Source organism: Culex pipiens, chromosome 1 (assembly GCF_016801865.2).
Source record: "Culex pipiens pallens isolate TS chromosome 1, TS_CPP_V2, whole genome shotgun sequence".
NCBI classification, from domain to species: Eukaryota; Metazoa; Arthropoda; class Insecta; order Diptera; family Culicidae; genus Culex; species Culex pipiens.
In genome coordinates, this window is record NC_068937.1 from 75,119,361 (window position 1) to 75,135,699 (window position 16,339).

Here is a 16,339-nt window from a genome sequence, read left to right on the forward strand (position 1 = left end):
CGGCTAACTCGCCGCTGTGAAAGTTGGACGATCAAAGCCAATGTAGCTCTATGTGCTCCGTACATTGTATACTGTATTTACTGCATATACGGTACATAGAGCTACATTGGCTTTGATCGTCCAACTTTCACAGCGGCGAGGTAGCCGTGCGGGTTGGGGCGCGGACTTAGTAAGCTAGATATAACTATCGCCGGTTTGATATTTTTTTAGGATTACAGATATTTTTGCCTAGCGTCTGCCAGCTTTTTTGTGACATAAAAGATGTACTCCTTTTTAGATGTAATTTTACCATGTTTTTTTTAACTGTGTTCCTTTTAGTCTTTTTTGCCTTCCTCACTGAGGTAAGGCAATAATCCTGCTCTAAAAATGAACTTTTTATTAAAAGCTCGAAGACCCACCTTCATATATACATATCGACTCAGAATCGAAAACTGAACAAATGTCTGTGTGTGTGTATGTGTGTGTGTATGTATGTATGTGTTCAAAAATCTTGCCAAGTTTTCTCAGCACTGGCTGAACCGATTTTGATCGAACCAGTTGCATTCGACTTGGTTTAGGGTCCCATACATCGCTATTGAATTGTTTGAAGTTTCGATAAGTAGTTCAAAAGTTATGTATTAAAATGTGTTTTCAAATATATCCGGATCTCAATTATATGCAAGTAAAAGATGTCCGGATCCATCATCCGACCCATCGTTGGTTAGGTAATCAAAAGACCTTTCCAACAAGTCTACAACATCGAAGATCTGGTAACCCTGTCTCGAGTTATGACCACTTAAGTGATATTTATGTACTTTTTTGAAGCCGGATCTTACTTAAATGTATGTAAACGATGTCCAGATCTATCATCCGACCCATCGTTGGTTAGGTAATCAAGAGACCTTTCCAACGAGTCCACAACTTCGAAGATCTGGTAACCCTGTCTTGAGTTATGACCACTTAAGTGATATTTATGTACTTTTCTGAAGCCGGATCTCACTTAAATGCATGTAAACGATGTCCGGATCCATCATCCGACCCATCGTTGGTTAGGTAATCAAGAGACCTTTCCAACGAGTCCACAACATCGAAGATCTGGCAACCCTGTCTCGAGTTATGACCACTTAAGTGATATTTATGTACTTTTTTGAAGCCGGATCTCACTTAAATGTATGTAAACGATGTCCGGAACCATCATCAGACCCATCGTTGGTTAGGTAATCAAGAGACCTTTCCAACGAGTCCAAAACATCGAAGATCTGGCAACCCTGTTTCGAGTTATGACCACTTAAGTGATAATTATGTACTTTTTTGAAGCCGGATCTCACTTAAATGCATTCAAACGATGTCCGGATCCATCATCCCACCTACCGTTGATTAGGTAATCAATAGACCTTTCCAACGAGTCCACATTATCGTAGATCTGGCAACCCTGTCTCGAGTTATGACCACTTAAGTGATATTTATGTACCTTTTTGAAGCCGGATCTCACTTAAATGCATGTAAACGATGTCCGGATCCATCATCCGACCCATCGTTGGTTAGATAATCGAGAGACCTTTCCAACGAGTCCACAACATCGTAGATCTGGCAACCCTGTCTCGAGTTATGACCACTTAAGTGATATTTATGTACCTTTTTGAAGCCGGATCTCACTTAAATGTATGCAAACGATGTCCGGAACCATCATCCGACCCATCGTTGGTTAGGTAATCAAGAGGCTTTTCCAACGAGTCCACATAATTGAAAATCTGGCAACCCTGTCTCGAGTTATGACAACTTAAGTTATATCTGTGTACTTATTTTTCTGGACCTAAAAAAATAGCTGAAATATGTGTCCAAACCACTCATATTACCCATTGTTGGTAAAAAGTAAGGAAGGCATTAACCACATAGGTGGATTAAGTTAGTTTTTTTGTTACTATCCACAAGCTTACCGGGCAAGGTCCATGCTATGTTCACTGTGTTCACTAGATTTACGAAAAAGGATGTTTCAGCTTTGACGAAATGAAAACTCTGCTTTCCTCCATTTCCGTAAATATCCATCTGGTCGCGAAGGCCTCCAGAACAGTAGAAGTTGACAGGAACATGCAGTTAAGTTAAGTCAATTGATACCCTGAAACATGTTTCTTTCTTTAATTAGAATATATTTTAAAATGATGAAATCATGAAAAAGCTTACCAACATGATGAAAACAGCAAAAAATTTCTTCACCCAAAGATATCTCTTCCAAGCTGTCTGCTCCTGGCTCGATTTATTTTGGTTGAATGGATGAAAGAGTAGGAAATATATTTCGTTTAATTTCTTGGTGCTGTCTCTTTCGCTCGTACACGAAACAAAACCGTGTTGCCAGTTTGATGAAATATTGTGTTGCAGTGTTGCCAGTGGCAGCATCATTAGAGCTGATTTGTGATGAGCTTAGCTGTATTATGACTAATTTGCTTTTCTATGCTGTTTAGAAGCCAATTTATGATTTCTTTTAGTGCTGGGTGGTTACTTGAGAAGTCACCCTATGTGGCATCGGAAAGAGCATAAAATTTCCGATCTTTTGATACCCAAACATCTAGGTTTTCTATAAAACCCACGTTTTAAATGCCTAGGCAAAAACGTTGTTATGGTTTCGTTTGAGCAACCTGCCAAAAATGTATGGACTTTCGTAATTTTTGTTCTCGTGGATCAAACTTACTTTTTGCCCAGGTATTTAAAAACGTGGGTTTAAAAAAAAAACCTAGATGTTTGGGTATCAAAAGATCTGAAATTTTATGCTCTATGCTAGGTTGATTTGTTAATAGTGGAATGGTTCGGATTTGTTAATAGTGGAATGGTTGTCTGCCTGTATGGATCAATCGGATCGCGCGCTGGACTCACAATCCAGAGGACGCTGGTTCGAATCCTCGAGAAAAAAAAAAACGAAACTATTGGCACTACGCCCCCCGGGGCATGGCCTTCCTCTAACGTGGGATTTCTGCTCCAGCGCCTTTGACGAGACAGGAGAAACCGGGACCGACGTTTTACTTCACCATCCGATAGAAGCTCAGTGGATAAGGCGGGAATCGAACCCGCGTCTCATAGCATCATCGGGATCGGCAGCCGAAGCCGCTACCCCTGCGCCACGAGACCCGCGAATCCTCGAGGCGGCCTCAAAAAATTCTAAGTGTAAATATAGGTATTTGACGAAACCGCAAGGTTTAAGAGGGCCACATTATAAGGTGTTACGTCGATTCCGTTTCCGTTTTTTCCGGAATGGTTCGGATGCCGGCGGATTTTCCGACGACGTAATTCCGGGTTGGTACAACATAGCATAGCATAGCATTGGTGTCTACCCGTAGCTGCTACTTCGTTATTGACCAGGACCCCCAAACATTGCTCCGTGGACCACAGATGAAAAGTAGGAACCAATCATCACCCCTTCGCAATTTTCAAAGGTCCCTATCGTGCTGATCAATACCGACGCCGGCCACGACCAGTGGTAAGACACGGGGAAGTGGATGGGAATGTTAGCCAATACTTGAGTGATGGGACCGCCAAATCGACTGCGTCTCCGACAAAGTATCACATGAGTTTTGAGGGGTTAGTATGATGGGTATGAGGTCAGGATTCACTGTGGTAGGTGATGCGACCATGAGCAATTTGTTTATCGGTTGAAATTTTAAAAATCTTAGGCAGCCGGCTGCGGAAAGATACCTATCTAGGGATTTAAATATAGCATTAATTCGACCGCGATTCTCCAGAAATTCTCCGTCGGCGTGCCTTCCGATCAACGGTGATGTAGGAAGGGCTTCATTCATTAAAATTATTTTATATCATAAGCCTTAAAACATATCCGTCGACGTGCCTTCCGATCCTCGATGATATGGAAAGGACTTAATCCAGCAATACGACTTGCTTGTCTCAAAAATCGGATCGTTTCTATCGAAAACTATATAAAGAGAACAAAAATAAAATTCATCGGCCAACGAACGCGCGAACAAAAAATAAATGAAAAAAGAAGAAGAAGAAATCCAATCACCCCATGTACACAAATAGCGACACAAAAGAGACGGAAAATAACACGAAAAAAAACAGGACTGAGCGTCCGCACAGGCACCGCACTACTGATGCCATTATTTAATTATAATGACCAATCACCCCATGCACTCGAACAGCGACATAAAAGAGATGGAAAATAACACGAAAAAACAGGACTGAGCGTCCACACAGGCACCGCACTACTGATGCCATTATTTAATTATAATGACCAATCACCCCATGCACTCGAACAGCGACACAAAAGAGACGGAAAATAACACGAAAAAACAGGACTGCGCGTCCACACAGGCACCGCACTACTGATGCCATTTTTTAATTATAATGAACAATCACCCCATGCACTCGAACAGCGACACAAAAGAGACGGAAAATAACACGAAAAAAAACAGGACTGCGCGTCCACACAGGCACCGCACTACTGATGCCATTGTTTAATTATAATGACCAATCACCCCATGCACTCGAACAGCGACATAAAAGAGATGGAAAATAACACGAAAAAACAGGACTGCGCGTCCACACAGGCAACGCACTACTGATGCCATTATTTAATTATAATGACCAATCACCCCATGCACTCGAACAGCGACACAAAAGAGACGCAAAATAACACGAAAAAACAGGACTGAGCGTCCACACAGGCACCGCACTACTGATGCCATTATTTAATTATAATGACCAATCACCCCATGCACTCGAACAGCGACACAAAAGAGACGGAAAATAACACGAAAAAACAGGACTGCGCGTCCACACAGGCACCGCACTACTGATGCCATTTTTTAATTATAATGAACAATCACCCCATGCACTCGAACAGCGACACAAAAGAGACGGAAAATAACACGAAAAAACAGGACTGAGCGTCCACACAGGCACCGCACTACTGATGCCATTGTTTAATTATAATGACCAATCACCCCATGCACTCGAACAGCGACACAAAAGAGACGGAAAATAACACGAAAAAACAGGACTGAGCGTCCACACAGGCACCGCACTACTGATGCCATTATTTAATTATAATGACCAATCACCCCATGCACTCGAACAGCGACACAAAAGAGACGGAAAATAACACGAAAAAACAGGACTGCGCGTCCACACAGGCACCGCACTACTGATGCCATTTTTTAATTATAATGACCAATCACCCCATGCACTCGAACAGCGACACAAAAGAGACGGAAAATAACACGAAAAAAAACAGGACTGCGCGTCCACACAGGCACCGCACTACTGATCGTAATTCCGGGTTGGTACAACACGCAGAAAAATCCGATAGTACAGCCAGCAAAATGTTTGGGTTTCCCCACAAACATGATTGTCATCTCAGGGCCAGCAAACATGTTTATCAAATTCAACCTAACATGTTTGTGGGGTTGATAAAGGAGATCGTTGCCATTCAAACGTAGCTTGTTTGTAATTCCAATTATCATTATGGTCAGTGCAACAAACATGTTTGTTGAATCTACAAACATGTGGAGTTGAATTAAACATCACGTTTTTTGATTCATTAAACTGTTTGTTTATGCTATAATCCAGCCAATCAATCAATACAATCAAAAAAATAATATTTAATTGCTTTATTTTCATTTAATGCTCACATTCATGTTTCAGTATTGATAGTACAGTTTTCCGTCTTGCTGACCAGATGTTTGCACGATAAAAAGTGATTCGACAGCGATAGCACGGTGACATTTTGAACATCTGAAATAGAGAATTGTAAATTTTTGTTCTTTTCGGGTTCAAATGATACTATTTACCTTTTGAGCAGTTGACCATAACAATGTTTGCCGCACACCGCAATTCGTTCCTTTCGGGTAAGAAACATAAGTTTTGATGCGTTGTAATGATCGATTTGCGCCGTCGTCTCCGGCTCGACCGCTGGAAGGAACGCTTCGGACGTCAACGCTGGAAGACCCTGGAAAGAAATTTTCTGGATTATTGTTTATGAAAAAGCAGACAACCATACCGTTTTACCGGTTTTAACATCCTCCAAGAAAGGTGGCTGGACCAAAGCTTCCACTTTCAACCGCTCGATAATCTGTTGAGAAGAAACGTATAACGATTTGCTTTAAAAAATCCAGAACTAATCTTTCGAACAAACAACGAATGCTTACTTAAGCTGAAATCACTTCCACCTGCACATGAAACTCACTAAGCAAATTAAACACTTGCACTTCCTCTGTACTCAACGATTCAACCACGAATTCTTCCACAACTTCCACGCCGTCTTTGAAGTCGCTTTCGTCCGCCATATTGATCTGAGCAGCGAAAAAATTTCACAAGTACACTGTTAAATGTGGCTACACGCTGGAACAAAGAAACGCGCAAATGGCAAACCAGTTTGTTAAACCAATAAAAATCATGGTAGCGTCGATAAACTATGTTTATTAAATTGGTAGATATGGTTTGTTGCCTTAATAAAACATGATAGTTATTGCTGAGAAACCTGTTCGTTGATTCAAGCTTACACAATTTCTGTGCGTGTAAATTCCAACGAAAAATCTACCCCCAAAACGATTTTATACCCACTAGAAAATGCTTGTTTAGCAATTCTATGGTAATATATTGACATTTAGATAAATTAAAAGTTTGAAAAATTAAGGGGTAAATCGAAAAATTAAGACGTAAATCGACAAAAAAAAGTCAGAGGTTGGTGTGATCACACACTTAATTTTATTTAAAATCTGTTTTGACGGTATTAAAATATATATTTTTATCTATTATCAAAACAAGTTTGAAGACATTTGGTTGTATCATTGCCGAGATATAGCTATTTGAAGTTAGAAATTTCAAAAAACGGGTGCCACGATATCTCAACACTGTCTTGACTAAATCGGCTCAAAATTTCGGTGAAGACTCGTTAAACCAGTCCTGTGTGCATGACGAAGGCCGATTTTCAAAAAACTTGTGTAAAAAAAAGATAAAAATATTTTTGTGTGTTTTTCAGTTTTTGATTTTTGTATTTTTTAAAAAAGCAAAATTTCAAAATCGGGCTTCGTCATGCACACGGAATATCTCTTGGGAGTCTTCACCTCGAATTTCAGCCAATTTGGTCCATCCCATCTCGAGTTATCGTGGCACCCGTAAATCAACTCGGTGTTTCGAGAAAAACACTCAGAAAGTTTGACAGTCCGCTTTGCGCACGGCAAAATGTTGAGCTTAAAATCGTCTCTAACTCAGTTTAATCATAGAATATCTTCATGAATGTTTCAGGAGTGATCTTTTTAGTGGTTTCAATAATTTTTTTGTAATATGAAATTTTGTGATTTTCTACATGTATGTAACCCCTTAAGTTTAGATAAGTTTTATATCCAGGTTTTTAAGCGAAGATGGCGTTCGAATGGTGAACGCCCGAAATGTCAAAATCGCGCAGTAGCACCAACATTAGAAAAAAATGTGGCTGTCATGCCATGGCACACTTGTTCCGTAATGTTGGTACCACTGCGCGATTTTGACATTTCGGGCGTTCACCATTCGAACGCCATCTTCGCTTAAAAACCTCGATAGAATTTCCAGAGTTATATAAACTTTTATACTATGTAAAGTAAACTTTATATTCAATCCAAATTATTTTTTTAATCAGTCAAGGATGCCTATTTGGAGTTGGGAGACTGGATTTATGGTGATTTGTCAACAAATAACTTTATTTATGTTAATTTTTCGAAAGGTGTACAAACTTTTTTTGCACCTTTTTTGATTTTTGTAATAGTATTCGTTATATAACTTTTTATGGAAACCATCTTTTCATGAGCTTTTTGTAGAAAAATGTTTGGCCTGAGTTTCTGAACAAAATGAAATCCGTGTAAAAGGGGTGTCAAACTAAAAAGTGACCCCAATCGATTGACAATAGTTGGTGTCAAAGACATTGGGGTTTGAGTGTACTAGGTTTCTGCAGTGCAGAATTTGCACGGCTACGTCAAGACTGTCATCCACATATAAAGCAAGTGAAGTCATAATCGAACCAAGTTTTTGGCGCGTGGCTTTTGAAAATGTCGTATGCGCATCGAACATAAATAACAAAACTAAAAACTTTTTTATGTTTTTTTTTCTTTTTTACATTTAATCTCAGGGGACAACTAGGGGAACAGCATTTAGTTCCGTCAAGCACCTAATATTGGCATATCAGCACTGTGGTGTTCAGTGATAGCTAGTTTAAAGCTGTTTTGACTGAAATTTAATAAGTATTTAATATTTAAGTATTTAATCTACACCCAGAACTGGGCATCGGCATACGAGAGGATAAATAGCGCGATTCAGTAGTAAAATGGTACTGTGTGCGGACGGAGAGGATTAATCCCGAAATTATCAAGAGTACTTTACTCATGGGTTCATCTTCAAAAAAAGTTCATCTGTCAAAAAAAAATACCGGCACCGAGACTCGAACCCAAGACCTTCGTCATATTGAACCGTGCCTTTGCCGTATGGGCCACCATGGTTCGGTGACTAAGTGGCGGTCATTTGTCCATATAAGCCAAGCAATAGGATGAACTGTTCCAATGAACGAATGAACACGCGAGAGGACTATACTCTCGCAAAATAGCACTTTCCTCACGTTTCATTTCGTGAGGACTATCTTTCTTTTACTATTGATTCTTTACATAGTATATTTCCTTCACTGTCCATTGTTTTGAAACTTCACTTTTTTCTTATGATTTATTGTTTATTCGTCAAGCTTATGTAGACTACTTACAATTTTCTTACATACTAGATATTATTTCTATTGTACAGATTTTTTTGTCGAAATGTATGTACTGTGAATTTTCATTATAAAAGCGCATCATTTGATTTAATGGCGAATTTTTAAAATAATTTGTCGTGTATGCAGTTATTCTAAAAAGTGGTGAATGTCTAAGATTACGGCTTGGTTCATGAATACTATTGCGTATTTCTGAAAGTGCAAGTGAGGTTCGAGCCCTTACTCAATTTATGGAATGATTAAAGGATTAACACAAATATTACTATTGTATTTTTGAAAAACTTTTCTAAAATGCTTAGGACCAAAATATTGTAACAAAACACCGCGACAAAAGATATAGCAACAGATAAACACGACTCAACACTAGGAAAGATTTCAGGAGAAAACAATACACAGTAAAATAACAACTAGTTTTTGAATTCAAACTAAAAATAAAACAGTTTTTGCTTTAATGAAAATTGATAGGCACACTTTGAATGGTTAGGCGCTTATACTTACATCAAACCCTACGTAATGTACCACCCCCGGCCCCCCGGTTAAAATGCGTAACCGGAAAAGAAGGTGTGCATGCCTGGCACGAACACTCAAAGCGTGTTCTAGCGTGCTGCTCGTACTGACTCAGAGCAAGGGTAAGATGTAGGTGTAAGGGCAGTGCGTGTTCGTCGGGAACCTGGTGCATAAGATCGGTCAAGGCCCGTTCTTACACTGAAAATTGCGAATTGCGATTCTAACTAGATTCCGTTTCAGCATTCGGATTGATTTGACTGGGTGACAGCGCGCCTCTGGCAGGGACTTCAGGAAACTGTATGCGTGTCAGATCCCTGGGTTTCTGTTAACATTAAATTGTTTAGATGTTTCATCACAATATGTGAATAGTGCTCAAGGGGTGTAAATCCTTTTTTTACATACTGTAACTCGAACGTTATTTGATTACAAAACGCATAGTTTCTGTTTCTATTTTAAAGTGCAACAAACTGCAACAACAAACGCTACGGAGCATAAGATTAAATTAAGTTTTTTTTTTCAAAACTTTTGTTTTCTTATAATATTTGGAAAATACAAAATAAGGCTTAGGGTTCGTTTTAAGGCTCATTTTATCAAAATTTTATTTTTCCTAGATCAGTAGTGTCCCTACCAATGACTTGCACCTATTACAAAGTATGATTTAACTTTTGGTTATTTTTGTTGATAGCTTTTAAAAAATCTTGTTCAGGTGGGGCAAGTGTACCATATGTATTTTTAGTATGGAAAAAATTACAAAAAACAAACGATAAAATTTTTAGTAAAATATTATTACTTAATCTAAAAATGAAAGAAACGTTCCAAAACATTCTAATCTCATGTAATTAAGTGATAACAGTGCAATTGTTATCAAATTAACATGTTTTTTCGTGCATTGTTCCTCTTGCCCCAACGGGTTGTTCGTCTTGCCCCACTGGTTAAGTAAAACGTACATGAAATCAAAAAATTTAAAATAAATTTTTTACATTGAAAAACAGGATTTCAAAAAAACTTTTTCTATCAAAGTCTTAGCTAAGACCTATTTAGAATAAGATAATTAGGATACAGATTTTTCAACTTTTTTAATGGGTTATAACGAGCATTTCCATAACCACGGCAAATAGTGTCCAGGGCATTCGTGGAAATACAATGTCCCATCCCAGAGGGTCTCGGAGTACCAAACCTTCTTAGCATGGTGCTCCCAACAAATTCAACCAAAATCTCGGAGCGTATGGTGTTGTGTCCCCGCTTCTTCCTCCCCTGTCGATTCAGAATTGTGTTGTTTGTTGTTCGAACACTCTGTGCTCAAACTCAACCCACTTCAAACGAATCATGTCTCTGCGATACGGCTTCACGCAGTAGGCCTGGCCGCTTTAACGCTTGTGATGTTTCAATGCATTCTAATGCAATGGCGCACTACAAATGTTAACAAATGACAAGAAGAGTGCTAGGCGTCATCTAACTCAAGGCACTCTCCAGGATCCCTACGAAAGATTGGTTGCGCTAGGGTCAGATTAGATTAGTTTAGATTAGATTAAAATTATTTTTATTAGGTCCTTTTCGGTTAGGACCGAGTGGGCTTTTGTAATTACATTTTTCTTAAAGCTAAGAGTAATTACAGGGGATCTTGTGTGTAAATGTTAGTGAGAGGGACAAATCAAGAAAAAATCAAGAATCAATAGTAAGAGAATGATGAGCGTATTTTAAAGAATAAGAATGAGAAGCTGGATGTATTAGATGTAAAATTAGATCTAAGCACAAAACAGTGCTGCCTAACTGAGATTGGTTGTGAAACGGGAACTAACCTACCCTGCGCATCCAAGGTACAAGATGATCGATCGTAGTTAGGTAGGCATTGGGGTGGTCCAAATCCGGGCTATCTCGGGGATACCCCCTGAAATCAAAGATTGACCCATCACTAGGCAAAATTCCAAATTTAAGTTCATTCTGATAAAAGGGAGGGGTTCCCGTGGTTGAAGTTTGTACGGGAAAACCCGTCAACATGTATGGAGAATATCGTTTATCGCGGTGCAAACAGGTTCAGGACAGTGTCTTGCGAACCTTCGAGGTGCACGGACACTAGATCTGCGGTATTTTTATTACCTAAGCTCAGAGCTATTTCAAACAAAATTAAAGACTACCTGAGTTCCCAAGTAGCACTCATAACTTGTCGACTGTTGAATAATAGTTAGACAATTGTTTTTGATAAACATACTAGAAAAAATCTGAACATAACTCAAATAACAGTTTGTTTCACTGCTTGTATAACTGACTTATGTAACTATCGTGTTTGGTGCCACAAAAGTGTTAAAACACAGTCAAATTCACTCTTTTCCAACAAAACACAACATAGGAAAAATTCTCACCTATTTGGAGGGTTCCATTAAATTTGCTGATTTACACTGTTTAAACAACTTATTTTGGAACACCTTCGATAGAAACTTGCTTGCTCACTTCCGTTTGAGGTATTCATCACTTGATTTCAGTCGAAAACGCTTTTTATGAGCTGTAATTAAACGTCAAAATCCTGAAATGCCATGATGCTGTTCCCTCATCTGCATTGTATTCCTCGAAAACAGTTTGTTGAATAAGAATAATATTGCACTGTTTGTTTCACTGCTTATCTAACATTGTCATGTGACGGCATCTTCTGAAAAATGGGCGTGGCCAACCATTCTATAAATAACCTTAGGTTTTCTCGCTTTGTTACACAAATGTTATCGGAGAACAGGTTATATAACTGATATTCAACAAACATATTCAACTTGACATTGCGTGTTGTGAGGTGGTGTAAATTTGTACGTGAGGTTTTTAGAGTTTCAATAATGTTTATTTATCGAAGATTGCAATAATTTTAATTGTTGACCGATTATTTATAAAAATATCGCCGGTAAAAGCTACAAAAAATATCAGCTTACGGAATTCATGATAGAGAAAACAACAAATTAAAATCACACCAATTTTCAATGTTACTCCGTGGTACGGTAATCGAAATGACAGTTGAAACGGTTTGTTATAACAAAGTTACATAATGGAGTTATAACAACTGACTTGAAACAAACTTATGTAACTTTATTTCCAATGACAGCCTATTCTGGAGTTAAGTTGTATAGCTCACTGCAGTATAACAAAGCTGACAGCAGCCTTCTTATTGACGTTTAGGCCAGCTTGTTTACTATGAAGCCTCGTGGAGAGATGTGAAAGCGCGCCTGGACCTGCCGTGGAGATAACAACAAGTCGTCGAAGTCATCGGTTCGAATCTTGGGAAAGACAAAGTTCATCAAAAAAATGAAAATCTAAAAGTTCGCCATGAAGAGGGTTTCACAAGAATTACAGTTAGAGAGCGCGAAAATATTATTTTTTTTTTTTCATACAATTTCAATTTTTTTCTAAATAAATCGGGCAGAAACAAGCGTACCAAAATAGTCAGAGATACTATTCATATTGGCTTCGTCTTTGATTGAAATTCTGATAAGAACTGTTTGTTTACATGTAAGTTGGGTAACGGTTAGACAACTGTTTCCAATCTATCTTTCCTTTTCAGTGTGCGCTTTGATTTGACAGCACAGCCGTTAACCACGCCCCCTTTTTTTCGTTGAATCTCTCTAGCTAGCACAGTGTTGTCAGATACATTTGTACAACTTACTCTGATAACTTGCATCTTATTCTGGCAAGTTATACAACAGAAAAAGTGCGCTTTTTCCAATGCACAGGAGTTGTAGAACAAGTTGTGGTAACGAGGCCGTTCGGTTATACAACCAGTTGAGAAACACGTTTATCTGACAAAGTGTGTTGCTTGGGTTATTTTCCAAAATTCTAAACAGTCTTTCCCCACCTGAAATTTTGTTGTATTTTACTAACAAAGCCATCTTTTCAAGAGAACTTTGCTTGCAAAAGGCGTCAAAACAAAGGTAAACGCAAATCTTCTGAAGATTTAGTCGTTACTTCGGTGAGGCGTTTGAACGCTAAATCGGCTAACGGAAACAGAAAAAGAAAACAACCTCTTCTGAGGTCTGATTCTGATTCTGAATGTTAGGTCAATCCTCCAATTCCATTGGCTAACAGTTTCGGTGTTTTATCCGAAACTGTTGACAAGGATCCTTCTCCTCGTACTGAGCCTTCTGATATCGAGAAACAAGTAAAGGCTCCGCCAATTGTAGTGACTTCCGTCTCCGATTTGGCCAGCTTTCGAACGCAACTAAAGAATTGCAAGGAAACTTGCAATTTGAAAGTTTCGTTCCAGCTTGGTCGAAGAGGAGAATGCCACTTGTTGTCGAAATTTTTACAAGATCACTAAACTTTTGTTGGTTATTTGAAAACCCACAAACACAATTTCTACACGTATGAGACCAAGAATGCTCGTCCATTCAAAATTGTCTTAAAAGGTCTCTCCAAAGGCTTGTCGGTGGATGAGATCAAAAACGAACTTAAGGTTGCTTGGCTTTGTCCCTTCCCAAGTAATTACTTACTTTACTTTATCAGCAACAGGTCTATTGACCCAACGCTGCACTAATCGAAGATTCCCAGGATGCTCGATCTTGGGCCGCTCGTCTCCAGTCGCCCACAATGTTGGCCGCTCTTGCATCTTCGTCGACTGCACACAGCCAACGCGTACGATGCCTTCCACGAAGCCGACGACCCCGTCCAGGTTCGCTGCTGAATATCGTTTTAGCCGCTCGCTCGTCCGACATTCTGGCTACATGTCCAGCCCACTTCAGCCTGTCGTGCATGATGACTTTTACGATATCAGCATGTTTGTAGTCTTGGTACAACTCGAGGTTCATGTGCATGCGCCACCGCACTATGGGGTATTTCCATATAAGCGAGCGGCCAAAAATATTTTTTTGCTTTTTGGTGACTTTTTTGTGTTGTTTTTACTTAGTATAATGAAAACAAATGAAATTTGATATTTTTTCAAAAAAAAGTTTAATTTTCGATTTTTTCATAGATTTGAGGCCACATGCATTAAAGTGGTGAATTTTAATATTCTTGCTCTGTCTATTTGATGCACGGAATGGCGGTTTATGCTATGTTAAAGTTTCTGATTTACGTTCAATCTCCCTTCCCTTTTTCTTGAGTTAAAATCCACCTCTCTTTGAAGACCCCCCCCCCCTCCTCTCCCTCCAATTAAAATTTGATTTTTGCGGTGTTTTAGAATTATAGACGGTTTATTTTATGGAACATTGTATGGACTCTCGTCCACGTTTTTGGTTGATCCACTTGCAAAACTCACGTTTTCCACGATAAATTCTTCTAAATCAAAATCACTATGTAACCGATTGTCGTTAGATTACTTAAAATATGAACTTCTTCTATGGGCTTTTGCATACCTCGTTTTGAAGCTACAGAACAACGTGCGTAGTTTTTCCTCTGAGTTGATGTGATGGTTCTGCAATGTTGTAATTCTTACAAATATACTCGAAAGCAGTTCTCACGTTTTCAGAATAGTGCTTCGTTATATCGTACAGGGACACTACGGTATTATTATCCATACTTTCAAAAGAACACAACAACGAACTGATACGAATATTCGACGAATCGTTTCTGTAAAATACTTAGAATAGGAATTTATAATTTTATTAAACGTTTTAGGGGACCAACAAAGTCATGAATATCAAATCAATTTCAAAACATACATAGCAGGTACGTCATTTCTGCCTCCGCAGGTAAATAATGTGATTTTAACCAAGCGTATACGCGAAATCATTAATTTCCTTGCATGAATCAAAATGTTCAAAATGGCATAACTCAAAAAGTGCACATAAGTGCACTTTGAAATTTGGAGACAAGTTAGGACATGGTTCAGATCGCACAAATGCACACAAAAAAAGTACTCCATTAACAAAGTTGAAAAAAACTAAATTTTGAAAAAAAAATCCATCTTCTTTTTTATTTTTTTTTTGCCTGTAAAAGTGTGTTTTGTAAAATATTATTGAAAAGTTGAATCAATTACCTTTCTGAATATATATAATGATGCAGGAAAAAATACATAAACAGCTACACAGTACAACTATGAAAAATAATCATTTTTTTTTTGTCAAAAAACATGTTTTTTCTTACCATTTTCGCCTTTGAAGGTCTGCAATTCAGTGAATTTTGAACCTACAACTTTCAAACTCCGGATTTTTGCCTTTCTTACTAAATTCTTAGTTAGATGTTATTTTCGAAAAAAATACCAAAAAAATAATTAGAGTATGTCGGTTTTTCGATTTATGGCCGCCTGAAACCCCATAGTGCACCGGTCTCCTACTTGCTTGCCGCCGAAGATAGAACGCAGGATTCTCCGCTCGAAGACCCCAAGTGCTCTCTGGTCAGCCTCCTTTAGCGTCCTTTCGAGCTAGTTTTTATTTAGTTGTTGTTTAGCTAGTTTTTATTTAGTGTATATTTTATAGTTTATCCCGACGCGAATATTTAGTTGAGATCAAATCTTAGACAGCCGGCTGCGGAAAGATAGGATATATGTAGCTAAAATCAGCACTCAAATATAAATCTAATCTAATCTAATCGAACACAAGCGCAGCCAGTCCGAAGAAAGCATCCTGGAAGAACTTGCGGTTAGGTTACGCCCCAAGTCCTTTCTAAAATCAGCACTCAAATATATATACAGTGGACTCTCTGGCTGTCGATCTTTCCGATATCAATATTGCTCCAGCTGTCAATAAATTTTTCAGTCCCTTCAAATAGATTGCTTTGATTTTCCGTTCTATAATTTGATGAATTTGATAACTCCCGCTCTCGACGGTCCCTTCAATATTGACAACGAGAGAGTCCACTGTATATATATTTTTCCGTACTCCATCGTGGCACCCTGGGCATCATCGGGCACCTTCAGGCACAAGCTCGGGCACCTTTCACAATTGGAAAAGTAAATTCAAAATATCAAAGTAATCAAGATTCTGTCACAAACACTTTAAATTTTCACAAACATTTGTTTCATGTTGCAAGTGCATTTTGTTCAATAAAATTAATTTGGAAGCTAAAAAAATGGATTTTGTCGTGAAGTATTTTGTTGACTTCTGAGATCAGGTGTAATGAAAACATTGATTCTTCAACAGAGAAATTCTTTACAAAAAATCTTGGATAAATTGCTAATTTGAACATTCAGTTCATAAACCAAGTTGATAT

General features: G+C 38.5%; 1 long non-coding RNA gene across 1 annotated transcript; it reads right to left on the reverse strand.

Moving 5' to 3' along the window:
* Positions 1-242: 242 nt before the first annotated feature.
* On the reverse strand, positions 243-11,321 carry LOC128092551 (uncharacterized). Its single transcript, XR_008211868.1, has 3 exons — positions 5,775-11,321; positions 2,161-5,718; positions 243-2,095 (listed from the first exon to the last, which is right to left on the reverse strand). It is a non-coding gene; the product is annotated as an uncharacterized LOC128092551 (long non-coding RNA).
* Between the last annotated feature and the right edge of the window lie 5,018 nt (positions 11,322-16,339).